This window comes from Mus caroli, unplaced genomic scaffold, assembly GCF_978045245.1.
Source record: "Mus caroli unplaced genomic scaffold, Mus_caroli_1 scaffold_3, whole genome shotgun sequence".
Taxonomy (NCBI): domain Eukaryota; kingdom Metazoa; phylum Chordata; class Mammalia; order Rodentia; family Muridae; genus Mus; species Mus caroli.
Genome location: NW_028227258.1, coordinates 77,210,213 through 77,225,738, shown reverse-complemented (window position 1 = coordinate 77,225,738; position 15,526 = coordinate 77,210,213). Strand labels below are relative to the sequence as shown.

General features: G+C 39.5%; 1 protein-coding gene across 3 annotated transcripts in view; it reads left to right on the top strand.

Moving 5' to 3' along the window:
- The window catches only part of Fbxw7 (F-box and WD repeat domain containing 7), a 161,775-nt gene that overhangs the window by 15,041 nt on the left and 131,208 nt on the right, over window positions 1-15,526 (top strand). The window lies entirely within an intron of this gene.

The following is a 15,526-nucleotide window of genomic DNA, read 5'->3' as shown; positions in this document are numbered from 1 at the left end:
CATCTCTTCCAGTACAACATCACTTTATAGGCTATTGTTTGTTTGTTGGTTTGGTTTTTGGTGGTTTTTTGTTTTTTTGTTTGAGCCAGGTCTTCTCTACGTAACCGTTGCTGTCCCGGAACTTGCTCTGTAGACCAGGCTGACCTTAAAGGCTAACTTTTTATTTCTATCTTTAGTGTTTCTTCAGTTAAACTGAGGATGTTGAGTCTGTGGATTTGGAGCCTATAGATGTTGAAGGCCAACAATACTTTCATGTATATTTGCTTCTGTACCCTACTATTCTCTGCCTGGAGGAGTCTTTCTTTTCTTAGATCCTACTTAAAAAGTCATCCTAGGAAATGTGCCCTGATTAAGTAGAGTGAGTTATTTTTTACTTACAGTGTCTTTAGCTTTTACAGCATCTGATGTGAGTCTGTTTCTTTCTCTACTCTCTTTGAGCCTAGGGGTCATGTCTTACTTTGTTTAGTGAATTTCCCTCCCCCAGATACCTTAACATTACTGCTACATAGGATGTGTATGGCTTGTGAACAAACATCAGAAGAGAACACACAGAAAATCTTTTCAATAATCTTTAAACTGGAAGAGATTAGAGATTATTTTGTCTTATCTGTCTATTCAGGGGCTTAGTAGTGCCTTCTGTAGAGGTAGTCTGCAAATTTTTATTGAGTAAATTAGAAGCAAGTTTTATATGATATATATATATTTTTATTTGCACCTATGTGTGTGTCTCTCTGAATGCCACATGTGTGTTAGTGCCTGTGAAGGCCAGAAGAGGGCATCTAGTTCTGTGGGGATGGAGTTATAGACGGTTGTGGCCCACCCAACATGGGTATTAGGAACTGAACTTGGGGGTCTCTGCAAGAGCTGCCAGCACTCTTAACCAGTAAGCCATCTCTACAGCCTGAGAGGGAAAACTTCATAGTAGATATTTTCTGTGTGACTTTCCTTCTTCCTCATTTCTAGGAAGCATGTAGTACTAAGACTGCTTTGTACCCCTGGGAGAATGTGCCTTATGCTGGCTTCTCTTGATTTAGTAGGAAGATTTTGACACAACACAATCAGTTTAAACTTTTCTTTAAACTTGTCTGCCTTTCTGGGGCTGGAGTGATGGCTCAGTGGTTAAGAGTACTGGCTGCTATTCTGGAGGACCTGGCTCAATTCCCAGCACCCACATGGCAGTTCACAACTGTTTGTAATTCCAGTTCCAGGGGAGCCAACACTCCCACACAAACATACATATAGGCAAAACACTGATCCACATAAAACAAGTAAATAAATCTATCTTAAACAAACAAACAAACAAACATCTGCCTTTTGTCTAAGAGATTAGATTTCTAATTATCTTTCAGATATTGTCTGTTCAGAAACTTTTACCATTGCCAAATTTTTCATGGCCTGCACGCTGAGCTGTGTAATCCCCGATGGGATAATGACCCATTTAAGAAACTGATCTAAAATGGGCTGAAATGATGCTCTTGATTGATTTCTTCTTTATTCATGGTCCTCTTCTGGTGTTGTGTTTGTTGAAAAAACAAGAATGTCTTATTAGCCTTACATTATATAAGAGCTGTTATTAAGTAATAATAATGCTAAATGAAACTTGAAGGCAAACCAAATGAATATGTTTTTTCAAATGTTGGCCATAGCTGAGGCATTGAGGCTTGAAGAAGGAAAGCTCAGTTGGAAGTAAGGAAGTCGCCACTGCATCTCTTTCCTGATGATGGATTTTAGCCTCAGACTTGCCCAAGTAATTTACATGTAATTAGCTAGGAGGGAGAATTATGTGAATCTAGGGGATAGGCATATAGATTTGATCATCTAGTAAATGAATAATTTGATATTTGTCACCACAGTCATGATTAGCACTTAGTGAATGGTTCCTGTGTGTCAGTCACCGTGCTAAGGACTCCCCCACACAGTGTTTACAGTTTACTTCTTTCTTTATCTCATGCTGTAGGAAGAGGAAACATTGAGAGCATTGAACACAAGGCTAGGAATTTGAACTCCTAGAAGCTCTGTAAGCTGCACTACACAGGAGCAAACATTGTAGGATTTCACTCTTAGAAGCAGATTACAGGCTCAGAGGAAAGCAGTTTCCAAGTATGTGTCCATTTTCAAAATCATGGTAAAATTTAAGTCTGTATTTGAATGCCTTTCCATGAGCCTTAGTTTTCAGTGTCACTTTTGCCAGGTTACCAAGACATTTTGCTTCACTTGCAGGAGTTTATTAAGGTAAAATATACTTAAAACATGAAGCAGGGATGCAGTGGGTGCAGTTGAGTGGTAGTGTGCCTGCCTAGTACAAGGCACCTAGCACTGCCAGGATGGGGAGTAGAGTGAAGTGACTTGTCAATTTTATATTCAATTCATAATTTTAAAAAATTAATTAACTAATTAGGACAAGGTCTCAGGCAGTATGGGCTGACCTTGAACTCCTGATCCTTCTACCTCTAGTTCCCCACTGCTGGGATTACAGGCATGCACTGGTGTTCTCAGAGAAGGAGATGAAACTTTGAAATATCATCTATGAATTAAATTATGGTTGGATATGTGTGTGAAGCGTAGCAGAAATTTGAGAATTAATACTTGTTAATCTCTTGAATATGTTGTTTAAGTTAGTGTGGTTCTGTGGAATATTTCCCTAATGTTACTTCTTTTTGGTCAATTAAAGTATGTCACTTTTTCAATTCTATACTTTGTTTAGAATGAGTCCCTACTCAGTATATTATTGATAATGCATTTAAGAAGTACTTCTGATATCTGCCCTAGTATATTTGTATGTTAACTGGGAGACTTAAAAGTTTCACATTTTAATTCTTTTTCCTTACAAGAGCTAAGCCTGGAGATTGTTTTTTAAAAAATATTTTGTTTATTTATTTTAGTGGTGGAACTCAAAACCAGGCCCTGTGCATGCTAGGTGGGCAGCCCACCACTTTTTAGTAAATGATGCTATATATGTTTAAAAATTCTGGGCTTTTATAAAAAAAATGTATCAGAGGTTACATGTACGAGTAGAGTACCTAGTAATTTATTAAAGATTAAGAAATCTTTAATATCAAAATGGGGTAGCTGGAGAGATGACTCCATAGATGAGCTTGTATGTATGGCTTTTCCAGATGGCCTAGATTCAGCACTCCTACCCCCAGCTCATAACCCCCTATATCTCTCTGCTGGGGCACCAACCCTCATGTGTACATGCCCCAACCCCACATTGAAAAATAAAATAAATACGTGGGGAAGAAGGTCTGAATTGGTCCTGAGATTCTCAATTGGTACTTGCTTCCAGGTCTTGCAACGTTGTTTAATCCCTAGAACTGAAATGGTGGAAAGAGAGAACTGACTCCCCCAGGATTGTCTTCTGACCTCCACATGCATATTGTGGCATATGTACAGTAACATACAATCATATATACATACCCACAGCAAAAAAGTAACTTCTCCTTTAAAAATGCATCATTGGTGCTGAGGTCAGCTATGGAAGCTAGTGAGTGATTGGGGCAGAGAGTCAGAGTCTTAAGATCTTCACGTCCTTGGACATTATTGACCTTTCTACCACAGGTTTCTTTCTTAAAGTGGCTGCTAGTATTGGTATTGTAGGAATCCATTACTAGAAACAATGCTGAGTGTTTAATGCCAGATACTGCAGTGTTTATCCTCCTCTCACATACTCCTGTTTCATAGTGCAAGCTAGGTGTGAAGATGGTGTGTGTTTACAGTTTCACCTTGACTTCGGAGTTGACCTAAGATCAAGTGCAGGAGACAACAATGGCTACCCTATACTGCCTGCACTGTTTGCCAGTTCATTTCTTATGTATTTTTAATAGAACCGAGCCCAGCCCATGCATAGAAGTGGGGGGTCTCTTTTCGGGGGCAGTTAGTTATGTATTCTCTAAGTTTGGCAGAGCATGTATAATTCTTCCTTTTACTGATTTTTCACTATTTATACATTGATTTATTTCTTTGTATGTGTGCATGCGCGTGCATGTGTGCATGTGTGTTGGTGCCTGTGGGTGTATGTAGGCCTGTGGGCACATGCCCACAATGTAGGTAAGGAAGTCAGAGGCAGCTTGTGGGAGGCAGTTCCTTTCTTTCACCAGGTGAGTTCCAGGGGTCAAACTCATGTTGTCAGCCTTGGGAAGAATCACCATCTTGCTGGCCCTGTTTTTCCTATTACTTAGTTTCAGACTTCATATACTTGTATAAAAATATCTCTCTATATATCTATATCTATCTATATATTATAGTATAATATATAAATACCAAGATATTTCCTAAAGTTCTTGAATTGGCCATGCTGGATCTCAGAGTTTTTTTTTACCATTCACTGATTCTCGTAGGCGTGGATGAGAACTGAGGCTGCCTCTTTCTTCCATTCTCTCTCGTTCCTTTCCCTTCTCTTTATAACACCCCCCCCCCCATTCTTTCATTTCCCCAGTTGGTTAGGAAGACAGACAGATGCACACTAAATTTATAATCTAGTTTGTGCACACAGTTGATGGAGGAAACACAGCCTTCCAAGTTACATCCTTTTTTAAAGTGAAGTTTTAAGTATGTTATCTTAACTGACTGGGGAGATTGAATTGTCACTTATGCTAATGTGATGTATTGGAATTTGGGTTAGTGATCAAGATTGGCATCATTAAAGAGAAATAAGTCATAGTTTTCACATCTGAGAAGTCACCTGCTTTTCACGGCTGCATAAACAGTGATTACAAACTCAGCACCTGACAGTCTGCCTAGGAGTCTGGATCTGCTGCCACCGCTGGGTCCTTCCTCAGGAACACCCAGGCTGACTGAAGTTCATCTGCCTGTCGCCTCTCCTCCTAATGCTCTGCTTGTCTTAGAGGCTTCCTGGTTGGCAGAATTAGGGTTTTAGGGCTGATGTCTCTGTTTCCTTGCAAGCCACAAGTCAGGGATCCTTTTGAGTTCCTCAGAGGCCTGTCTGTGTTCTTGCCACATGGCCCTCCCACCAGTATAGATCTGAATCAAAGGTTAGTGATAGAAACATCTGTCTATGTGCACTGGGATGGCAAATGGCACTGTCACATGTGCTTGTTTGCTGCTGTTCCCTGAGTACTTTCAATCAACTTTACTGCGGCATAATTTATATGAAATGAGCTCATCTATTTAAAATGTATGATTTGAAGAGATTTGAGATATGTATATGTCATGAAAACACTGCCACAAGGAAAGACATTTCATCATTCTTTAAAGATGGTTCCTTGTCCAGTCTGATAGTCCCTCCTGAAATAACTTCATCTTCTGATACTCATTGCTGCTTTCTCTAGCCTAGTTTTACTTTGGTATTTTAAATAGCATGATGAAAAAAGAGGAGATGGTGAAAGGTTATTCCTCCATTTTTTTGTTTTTGTTTTTTTAAAATACTATTTTATTTTACTTTATGCCTATGGGTGTTTGTTTGTGTGGAACTCTGTGCATCACAGGCATGATTGGTGCCAGAAGAGGGTGTCACATCCCCTGGACTGTTACAGTAGTTGTGAGCCACCATGTGGGTTCTGGGAGTTAAACCAGGGTCTTCTGGAAGAGTGGCCAGTGCTTTTGACTGCTGAACCATCTCTCCAGGTCCGATACATATTACTCTTAACTTACACTTTCCTCAGATTCCTTCTTGGCAAAATAATCCTTTATCAGGTAATGCTTTATGGTTTTGGGATGTGGTAAAATGATTCTTATATTTTCTCAAGATAGTTGCTGTATGCTCTTGTTCTCTGTTAGATCTCCAAAGCCAGATAGATTTAAATAGGTAGCTTCCTCATCTACTGTTCTAGTTACTGTCTCTTAAGGCCCAAACCAGGTAATTTCCCATTAGAAATTCTGGTAGTAGTGAATCTTTTCACTGGTTACTGGAAACCCAGCCCTTCTAGAGAAGTCAGAGTGTACTCACCTCAGACTTTCTGTTGTTACAGTTCATGTCACAGTGTGAATTTAGGAGACACGAACAGTTTCCCTTGTAGTCACTTACTGTCACCCCCTCCCCCTGCTCCTCGTATAATGCAGTGTTGTGTAGTGCAGGAAGGTTTTAGGAAGCCTTGCTTCTTGCAGCAGAAGAAAAAGAGAGCTCAGAGGAGACTCAGTGAGACCCTCTAAAAGCTGTCAACTGTCAACGAGACAGTGTTGATCAATGCCGTATACCTGAATGCAAAGTTTCTACTAATGGTATTGAAACAGATAGTAATTTTAGTGTATTTTTTAAATGTGTTTACTATATATTTGTATAATATATCCAAATATTACTACTTCTGCATTTAAGCTAAGAAAACTTATGTTATGGATAGAATTAGAAATCTGTTTTAATTTACTAAAGATACAGTCTCATAGCTCAAGGTGGCCTGGAATTTACTATGTAGGTGAAGAAAGTCTTCGACTCCTTATCCTTGTGTCTTTAAGGAGTGCTGCCCTAACTGCTTAAGGGAAGCTATCTCCTGTCTCACCCGTACTTTTCATGCACGAAAAAGAGGTAAAGTAGAATAAATGGGAAAATGGAAGCCAAGAGTTCTCTTTTACTTTGTTTATAGAATCAGAAGACCATGTGAGGGTCTGTTGTGCCCTCCCAGGTGTTCCTGTGTTCAGGTGTTCTCTCAGCGTAACCTTGTCTGTCCTGGAACTACAGTGTATGCCAGGCTACTGTGGAACTTAGAGATCCACTTGCCTCCCTCCTGAGTGCAGGGATTAAAGGTGTGCACCACCATTTGTAGCCTTACCTGGCATAGTGCATCTGTGTAAATGAAGGGAAGAGGACTTGTTTTTTCACTGCTGTGACAGAATACTCAACAAAACCAAGGAAGACAAGATTTATTTTGGGTCATCATTTAAGAATGGATACAAGTTTGTCATGGTGTAGAAGGCATGGCAGCAGGAACTTGGGGTGTCTGGTTGTGCCGTGTAACCTAGAGGGCTTTGCATTTTCTTGAGCAGGGGATCCTGCATATCTGGGCCTGTCTGGCTGCTTCATAGGGTAGCAGGCACACTGTTGCTGACCACTGCCACCTTTGCAGAGCTGTAGAAGGGTTGTGTTAACTCACTAAGTGTGTCCTAGTTTCCTTCCGCCTCTTGCACTGTTAGGATGATGTTCCACATTGTGTGTAATTTCTGCCTCAGAAAGCAGCTCCAGCAGTCACTAAAGGAGGACTCCCAGTTGCTATGAGAACCTTAGGCAACAACTATGTAACAGAATGTCTCACCCTAAAAAAACTAAAAAAAAAAAAAAAAAGATTTATTACTTATTTGTGTGCCTGTGAATGCCAGGAGAGGGTATCAGGTCTCCTGGAACTGGAATGGTTGTGAGCCACCTGATGTGAGTGTTGGGATTTGAACTCAGGTCCTGTGGAAGAGCACAAGGGCTCTCAACAGCAGAGCTATCTTCTCAGCCTCAGCAGTTCTTTTGACACCACTTTTTCCTTCTGCTATCCAGGAAGCAGTGATTGCTCAAGTTCACCTCAATACTGTCTGAAAAACACATTACCTGTTTATTGTCTCTGTGTGTGTTTTCTCTGGGCCAGAATCTAACTCCGAATCACTCACGAGTCACATTTATTTGCTGCTGTATTAGCAACTTCCTATTGCTGTGATAAAACACCATGACCACAGCAACTGACTGAACAGTGTTTGTTTGGGCTCAGAGTTCCAGAGCATAGAGTTTCCTTCACAGTCATGGTGGGGCAGCATGGCAGCAGGCAGGCGTGGCTGCTGCAGTTGGAGCTTTTATAACTTGGACAACAAGCATGAGACAGAAAGTAGACTGAGGATGGTGTGAGTTTTTTAAGCCTCAGAATCCCGCCCCCAGAGACATAACTTCTTTTAACAAAGCCACAACTCACTTCCCCAAACAGTACCAGCAACTGGGACCAGGTATCTAAAAAGCTGAGAAAATGGGGGACATTTCATTCGAATCACCACAGTGTCCTTAATTTTCTTCAGTCTGAAACATTTCCAAAATTCTTGCCTTTTGTTATTACTTTGGAAAAGTACTGGTTGTGTTGAATACCTCCAGTTTTTGTTTAATGTTTCAGTGACAATTGTTGGGTAAGAATACTACAGAAATGCTATTGTGACTCTTACTGGATGGCACACAGTATCAGTATGCCCATTCATCTGGTGAGATCAGCACTGGTAAGCTGATGTTAGGCTTGTGTACCAGTTGCATGCTAACCTTGCAATTAAGTGTCCTATGGGGAAGGTACCTTGTGATTATGTTAATTACCTTATTTTCATCATGCTTTTAGTTTCTAATTTCAAATTCTGGTGATAGTTTGTATCTGAATGAATATTATTACCTTGGTGTTTGGCTAGTATTATTTTCTGTTTCTTTTCTTTCTTCTGTAAGGAAGAGCTGTCTGAAGTATGTACTTTAAGTGTATCAAAATAGACTCATGAATATTTTCTCTATCCTGTAGACTCAGATTTTATTCTCTGGATTTCATCTATTTCTTTCTCTTACTTTGGTGCTTTGGTCATCTGAGTTTTGGTCCTCAGGACTCTCTCAATCTTTCATCTTGTCTCAATCACTTTTTGAGGACAGATTATAGCAGCAGCATCAGTTGTCCCAGGCTTATCTTGTCCCTTTTTTCTTCCCTAGCCGTCAATTTGGCCATCTCACCAAGGAGTTGTTTATTTTTACTGTGGGTTGAATTTTTTCCATTTTTTCTCCATTAGCATCTTTAAAAATGTTTGTGTTAGAATGACTTTGGATGGCACAGACGTATGACCCTGCTGTAAGAATACTAGTGCATAGCCAGTGGTTGTCTTGTGATGGACTTTGTCTCCCAGCAAGTTCACTCATTTAGTCATGGATGAGTTTTACACCTTAACATTGCTCACATGTTACTCCATGGAAACAACTGATATTTTTCTTTGGTTTTGTTCTGTGTTTGGTAATAACAATTTAAAAAGCTCTTCTAAAAGTTTCCTTCTAATATCACATAGTATAGAAATGTTTATAGCTCTTATTTATTTATTTATTTATTTATTTATTTATTTATGATGTTATGATAGTTTCAGTTTTTCCATAAAGAAAGTTTAAACTGTTTCTAGGTTCTTCTAGTTCACTTCCATGTCAGAGATGGGTTACTCTCTAGAATACATTTGTCTGTCTGTCTGTCTGTCTGTCTGCTTGCCTGCCTGCCTGCCTGCCTGCCTTTGTGTGTGGTTTGGGATGGTGTGAGCTCTATTTATATGATGCATGCACATGAGTATGCAGGTGTATATGCCTGTGCACGGATATGTGGAAGTTGGAGGAAGTCTTCGGGTGCCTCCCTTTTTGGCTCTTTGCGGTATTATGTTGACCCAAGGTATCTCCGTAAGCCAAAAGTTTGGCATTCCAGCTAGGCTGACTGGCTAGTAAGCTCCTGCTTCCTCCTTCCAGTGGTCTAGCTGAGGTCCTCATGTTTGCACAGCAAGTATTCTTTCTGTGAGCCGGCTTCCCAGTACCTACAGTAGATTTCATTTTTCCCCTTGCTGCTTTGGTTTTTAAAGCAATGTTTGTTCTCAATTTATTTCCTATCTCTGTTGTAAACTGCAGCTTGAAATTTGCAACGTCTGGAAAGTTGGAAACAAGGAAAACATCATGGAGCATGGTTTATAAGCTACAGCTTCCCAGACATTGTGCTTTTAGCTAAGCAAGGCATTAACTAGTGCCCCCTTGTACTTGGGCTGTGTCAGTTTGCTTCACAAAATTCATCCATACTTCCCATTAATTTATCCCAGTTTTATTTCTAAGTATTTTCCCGTGGTCAGCCATGGCAGAGTCAACCTCAACTCTGAATGGGCACAAACACATGTTCCTGACTGCAGCCAGAGAGTACTGTACTTGCTCACTTCTCCAGGCGTTCTTGATGTGTGCTGAAGCTGGAGAAGTACTGATGCATTTCCTAGTGACTGCTTCAGACCGCACTGGGAACAGGAGTGCCAGCTCATGCTCTGTCTGTTGAAAGCAGCTCTTACATTTCTGCATCAGTCTGCTGTTTTTCAGCTATTTCTTGTCATTTTTTGCAGCTGATTTGCTTAATAATTCTAATTAGCTTTTGTTTATGGGTCTATGTTAAAAAGTATAAATCTTGATTGTTGATTGTGTTATGAACATTAAATGTCATCATTAATGTCTATACTTGGGTAGCTAGCTTACACTAAACTTGACTTTTGGATGCTTCCGTTCAGTGTGTTCATATGCAGTGAGATATGAGAAAGCAAACACTGGGTTTTTTTGTTGTTGTTGAATATTGAAACACATTTTGTTTTCATTTAGAGTTAATGGTGGGTTAATTTCTACGAAATTCTTTTACTATTCATCCAGTGAGGAAAGAGCACAAGATCTTTAAATGACTTGTATTTTGTTTTCATCTCCACAGACTGGGTAGGATCACTATTGTATTGTATTGGCACATACACGCTGGACAGCTGATGAACTGTATTCCCGATCTTTCATAGGCTGTCTCAGAAAACTGAGCACAAGCATTTTCAATGTGTGTCATACAGGGAATAAAGCTGCAAGAGAAATACTGTTTTCTTCTTAGATATTTCTAACATAGAACAGTTGGTTTGTTAAACCTAATTTTTAGTACCTGTTTGCTAATTTTTGACATTTATGAAAAATTAGTAAGGTCCATGTCATTATCAGTAGTTACTACTTGGTTATTACCATTTTGATTTTTTTGACACAGGGTCTGGCTGTGTAGCTGGGGATGGCATCCAACTCACAATCCTGCTTTAGCTTGTTGAGTGCTGGGATCACAATCCTGTGTCACCATGAAGGGCTTATTTTAATTTTTTAAAAAGCAGCATCTTGACAGTATTTCTTTTATTTGGAAGTTCTTTCAGAACTTGTCTGAAGTTCTGATTGGCAGTGCCCTTGTCATTTGATTCATTTAAAACTGAAGGAAGTAATTTTTCAAAATTTGAGTTTATTGATATTGTAATAAAACATCTTTCAGACTAGCCGAGAGTGGCCTTGGCTTTGGGCCCTCTTGCCACCACTTCCCTAGCGCAGGGCTTGTAGGCTTGCTCCAGCATACCTGCTTATTCGATGCTGGGGATCAAGCCCAGGTCCCTGTGTATGCTCAGCAAGCATTCTACCAACTCAGCGGCATCTGCCAGCTGAGCCGTATCGCCACTCGTGCTGCTTCCTTTTGTATCCATTCCTTAGAAGAGTATAATTTTAAATTGTGTATAAAAGATAATAAAATAATTCAAATAGAAATTCAAATCAAAAGGCATTTTTAACTTAGTAACCATCTAAGATTTATGTAATTTATGTAGGCATCCTCACAACCTGTATTGTAAAAAATTTGCAGTAAATACATTCAACTTTATATTGAAAGTTGAAAAACATTCACTTCAACTGAAATAGTTAATGGATACTGACAAGACCAGTACTATTTTTATGTATAATTTTGAAAAGGCTTATGTCATAGGAATATTAAGTACCAGTGAACTTTTTAATCAAGAGCCCTGGGAAGAGCTGCTCAGTACTAAAATTTTCTTTGTAGCATGCTTCACTGCCAGGAAGGATTAAAAGAAATGATAATTCAAACATTGTTCATGGGTAAAAATCTACGTAATAAGCTGGCAAGATGGCAGGAAAGGCGATTGCCACCAAGCCTCATGACCTGAGTTTGAGTCTGATGACCCATCCTTGTCCCTGTCACTCATGTGATAGAGAACTCACTTAGATGAGTTATCCTCTCACCTTTACACACGTGCTGTGGTTTGTGTTTGTGTGTGCATGTACACACACACAGACAGACAGACACACACACACGTTTTAGAAAAGACGATAAAACAAATCAGGAACAATATCATTTAATAGCTTTTTTCACAAATATATATGTATATGTATAAAGATCTCAAGTTTAGAACAAATATTTAGGTTACACATTAAAGTCCAGTTGACTTGTATTGTGGGAAGATTGTTAATAGATCTCAAATGTTTAATATTTTGATTTTTGAGTAGATTATCATCTGACTGTTTCTACCCACCAGCTCTTAATAATGACGCGGAGACTATTTATTTATTTATTTATTTATGAATGAAAGCTTAGGCCTTAGCTTGCTACTTTCCAACTAGCTCATATAATTTAATTAACCTGTTTATTCTAATCTACATTTGCCATGTGGCTCCTTCCCTCTCACTAAGTCTGGGTATGTCTGATTTCCTCAGTGTCTGGCTGGTGAATTCCTCACTCCTCTTTTCATCCCATAGTTACTATCTCTGCCTGGAAGTTCCCCTTTCCTCTCCTGTCTCAGCTATAGTCTGTCAGCTCTTTATTAAACCTTCTTTATTGGAAGGTGGCGGAGAAGAATGTTTACAAAATCCTCAGGCAGGTGATGATCCAATAAAAATACCAATACAAGAATCCAGTACATTTGAATAATACAAAGACAACCTTTACACAATGCACAGAAAGATTATCCCAATAGTAGATACACCTTTTTTTTTTTTTTTTTTTTTTTTTTAAGTTTGCTTCTTCTGTAATGTACTTTTAAAGCTAGAGGTAGATGTGTCTGGAGTAGTTACCGCACCAGTCTTTCTTTCTCTTCTTTGATTAAGTCCAGCAGCAGTAAGTTCTTCATGTTTGATGACCACAGGAATAAGGAGTATTTCTGCTGGCGTTTATCCCGCTGACTGTTATGATCTGCACAATACATGGTGATGCCCAGAGAATTGCTTTAAAGTCAGAGGAATAAGCCCATGAAAAAAAGGAGGAGACACTTGAGCAATCCTGTAAGCTTTTCTTTTGAGAGAATTCGTCCAGTAGTTTGTGTAATGAATTCTGTGACAATAATTTTAGGACCACTGGTCCTGAAGAGAGTTTTGTGATTAAGTTGAAGAAACACCATGTACTGTAATTATAGCCTATTAAGATTCACAGTGCACATTAATATGCTAAGGGTTCTGAGCCATCTCTTGAAAAAGAAGTTTACCAAATGTCTTGGACAATGGAATTCTTTCATTCAAGCTTCTCTGTCCTGTGATAAATGCTGCCCTCTAGAGGCATAAATTCACCGGCTCTTCAATTTGAGCACCTTAATACTTGTGAGTAGTAAGTGGCTCTTAACACCAGGTGCACAAGAGTGGAATAGCCTAGTAGAAAAAGATGGTCTGATTTAATTTTAAGAAAATTTATGCTCTAAATTGGCTTTATTATGTTTACTACAATCATCTTTGTAATCAGGTCTCTCTTTGGTGGCACTTGGGATGGAATCTAGGGCTTTGCATGTGCTCTGTGGGCCTTCTACTATTCACTGTGCTGGAATAACATTCTTTTAATAGAAGAAATTGTTACCGTTTAATTTTTATTACATTTTAATTTTGTGAACACATACATAGAGTTCAGAGAATAACTTCCAAGAATCAGTTCTTACCTCCTCCTGGGGATCAAGCTCAGGTAACCAGGCTTGTCATCAAGCACCTTGACCCGCTGAACTGTCCTGTGGCTCTGATATAGGGAATTGTTGACACACAAGTCTTCATGAACCCACTATGCAGTCCAGACTGGCCTTAAACTCCTAGTGAACCTCCTGCCTCATCCCACCACACCCATCTTTGTCTACTTTATTGAAGACCTGATACAATCTTGCTTAAGAGAGTGAGCAGTTGTTCCCACAGTCCTTATTTTTCCAGACCTCTAACTGGAGCCAAGATTATGTCCTACAACACCCTCTTCTACTTAAATTGGGAAGAAGAGGATTGTGTAGAGTGTGTTTTTTAAGACTTGCAAAAACTTTATACATATGTGTAGAACTTGTTTCAAAAAATGGGAGGGGAGGAAAAGAGGAGGGGTGAAACCACGTACGAATAGACAACATGCTTTTGTATTTTTGCTGAATGAGTTAATGTGATTTACTTACAGAGATTCTAGTTTCAGTGTTTTAGTTCAAATAGTTCTAATTATTTGCCCTTTTGATTTTGGTATTGCTATGTACTAACTGAAACTCATGGTACAGTTTAATGGAAGTGAAAAAGTTAAAACAGAACAGGATTGATGAAGTCCATTTATCATGTTGACCATTCAGCTATCTTCCTGACTCTCCAGAAAATTCCACTTACGATCTTGAACACACTGCATTTACTAGGTGGGAATAAGAACCTTCGTGGCACTGTGACTGCTGCTGTGGGTGTCTTTTCCCTCTTTAGAGGAAGGGCTGATAGGATCTGGATGCTCTCAGTTCCGTAAGAAAGATAGGAAACATGCTAAGTGTGATGGCCAAAGAAACACTGCATGAATTCTCCTTGGCTATGGCTGTAAAATGGTAGAATTCCTAGATCTCAAATAGGAGGGCAGCCCATTAGAATCTGTTAAGTTCTGCCCCATGCCCCACCCTCCTAATACTGGGGATTGAACCTAGGCCTTTGAGCACGATAGACAAGTAGCCCTGCTACTTTTTTAGTTTGTATTTCAAGGTAGTATGTAAGTTACACAGGGTTTCCTTGAGTTTGTGACCCTTTTCTTGGCCTCTGGGTATCTGCTAGAGGGATGGCTAATTTCCTTCTTATATGCTTATGTGTTATTAATACATTTTCCCTCATTCTTTTCATTCCTACTCCCCTTATGCAATTTAGTCTGTAGGTTATAGACAAACCAGGCAATGGTCATCACTTAGAATTTCTGCTATTGGAGCTGCTATAGCAGCTGATGGGACTGGTTTTTAACGGTTTTGTGAGGAGCAGAGGATTTATTTTATACAAGTCTTAGAGTTTGTCATCTTGAGAATTTTGTTCGGAGTTTATTGTTAAGAATAAAATTGTACGTGTTGGGTCATGTTTTTGATTGTTTATTTCAGATTGTTTATTGGTATTGGGATACTATCATACTGGGCTATAATTCACAGAATCCTTTACAATAAGATACAGGCACTGTGCATTACATGGATGCATAAGATACAAATCCCAAAGAGAAGTGCAAGCTAACAGCTCTTGATTGGAATGGCTGCTTCATGTAGTTTGAGGCATGAGACCCTGAGTTTGTGGGGCAGCAGTGGCGGAGGGACCAGTGAGCCTTGTCCTGTTCACTGGGCTTTTGTGGTACTAGAGTGCTGTTATGGGGATCATTTGATTGACTTTGCTGTTTTCCTGCTCTACAGCCTGTGAGCGGATGCTTTCTCTCTCTGAGAGTTACTTACATGTTTTAACAAGTTCTTTTTTGCAACTTAGATCCTGGTTTTATAGATTTTTGTAAATATTTTATTTTTCTGAGACTTAAAAATTGCCAAGCACATCTTTCACAGTTTTCCTTCCCCAGAGGTTTACATTTTGGCACCATTTTTCTTGCTTGGTGTGTGTTTTGCACCTTTGGATTGTTTTGGTGTTTGTCCTTCACCTCCTCAGCTTCAGTTCCACTGTAGTTAGGAAACCTTTCCTCCAGCTGGCACTCTTTTTCCCTGAATGCCAGCTGCAGTTGTCTAGGTGTGAAGTGTTGCTTTTTCTTTCTGTATGCATCTTAGTGGCACACTAGTGATAAGCTCCCTGTGAGCTGGTAACAGGCTTTTCTGTCTCTTGCATTACCAGACAGAA